The sequence below is a fragment of the Trachypithecus francoisi genome, unplaced genomic scaffold (assembly GCF_009764315.1).
Source record: "Trachypithecus francoisi isolate TF-2019V2 unplaced genomic scaffold, Tfra_2.0 Lachesis_group6, whole genome shotgun sequence".
NCBI classification, from domain to species: domain Eukaryota; kingdom Metazoa; phylum Chordata; class Mammalia; order Primates; family Cercopithecidae; genus Trachypithecus; species Trachypithecus francoisi.
In genome coordinates this window covers 68,806,102-68,808,182 of record NW_022681471.1, presented here as the reverse complement: position 1 = coordinate 68,808,182, position 2,081 = coordinate 68,806,102, and positions in this window count along the sequence as shown.

The following is a 2,081-nucleotide window of genomic DNA, read 5'->3' as shown; positions in this document are numbered from 1 at the left end:
ATTGTCCAGTCCTTTTTAAGTTGGTAACTGAGCTTGGTGAGGTGTGTTTTTAAAAGACCATTAGTTCACTGAATACCAAGAGCCTGAGAAACTGCTTGGGTGATTTGACTAATAAAGTCCGGTCTGTTATCAGACTGTATACAGGTGGGAAGGCCAAACCAAGGAATTATGTCTAACAGAAGGGAAGAAATGACTGCAGTGGCCTTCTCAGACCCTGTGGGAAAGGCCTCTACACATACAGTGAAAGTGTAGAGGTATTTTAGTTTCCTGACTGAGGCGTGTGAGAAAGTCAATTTGCCAGTCCTGAGAGGGGGCAAATACCCAAGCTTGATGTGTAGGGAAGGGAGGGGGCCTAAGAAATTCCTGAGGAGTAGTAGAATGGCAGATGGAACACTGAGAAGTGATTTCCTTGAGGATGGATTTCCATGATGGAAAGGAAGTGAGAGGTTCTAAGAGGCAGGCTAGTGGCTTGTAACCTGCATGGAAGAGGTTATGAAATGACAACAGAATAGAATGGGCCTGTGAGGCTTGAAGTAAATATTTTCCTTGGTCCAAGAACCATTTGCCTTGTGTGGGAAGAGATTGAAAGGTGGAAGTCTCAGTGGGGGAGTGGGTGGGAGTGGCCAGATGAGGAGGAGAAAAACTGCTCTGAGGGATAGAAGTTGGAATGCTAGCTGCTTTTTTAGCTACCTTATCAGCATAAGCATTCGCCTGAGCGATGGGATCTGATGTCTTTTGATGGCCTTTGCAGTGAATGACTCCAGCTTCCTTTGGAAGTAAAGGGGCTTTGAGAAGCATTTTTTATTAAGAGACATTAATGATGGAGGACCCTTGTGTAGTGAGGACACCTCTTTCAGCCCATATAACAGCATGGTGGTGCAGGATATGGAAGGCATATTTAGAGTCAGTATAAATACTGACGTGTAGTCCCTTTGCAAGAGTGAGTGCTTGAGTTAAAGCAATGAGTTTGACTTGTTGAGAGGTAGTGGAGGGGGGCAGAGCGTAGCCTCAATGATAGATGTGGAAGATACTGTAGCCTAGCCTACCTTTGCTGGTGAGTGGCAATTAGGCCTGGTGGAATTTCTATCAATAAACCAAGTGTGTTCAGGGTGAGGAAAAGGAAAGAAGGAAATATGGGGAAATTGAGTGAATGTCAGGTGGATCAGAGAGATACAGTCATGGGGGTCAGGTGTGGTATCAGGAATAATGTGGGAGGCCAAATTGAAGTATGGGCCAGGAACAATGGTAATTGTGGGAGACTCAATAAAGAGTGAGTATAGCTGAAGGAGCCGGGGAGCAGAAAGTACATGCATAAGGTGGGAGGAAGAAAATAGATTTTGAAGTTATGAGAACTATAGAGAGTGACTTGAACATAGTTTGTGATTTTGAGGGCCTCTCTTAAGTATTAAGGCAGTGGCAGCTGCTGCATGCAGACATGAGGGCTAGGCTAACACAGTAAGGTCAAGTTGTTTGGACAGAAGGGCTATACAGGGCATGGTCCCAGCTCTTGTGTAAGAATTCTGACTGCATTAACCATGCCTAGGAAGGAAAGGAGTTGTTTTGTAGAAGGGATTGGGGTTTGGGAGATTAGTTGGACATGATCAGCAGGAGAGCATGTGTGTTTTTATGAAGAATTATGTCAGATAGGTAATGGATGAGGAAGAAATTTGGGCCTGACTGAAGTAATGGAGCTGTCTGTGAAACCTTTAGGCAGTACAGCTCAGGTAATTTGCTGAGCCTGATGATGTCAGGGTCAGTTTAGTGAAAGCAAAGAGAGGCTAGATGAATGGTACAAAGGAATAGTAAAGAAAGCATGTTTGAAATCCAGAACAGAATAACGGATTGTGGAGCGAGGTATTGAGGATAGGAGAGTATATGGGTTTGGCATTATGGGGTGGATAGGCAAAACAATTTGGTTGATAAAACACAGATCCTGAACTAACTTGTAAGACTTGTCTGGTTTTAGGACAGGTAAAATGAGGGAATTGTAAGGAGAGTTTATAGGCTTTAAAAGGTCATGCTGTAACAGGAGAGTGATAACAGGCTTTAATCCTTTTAAAGCATGCTTTGGGTGGGTTACT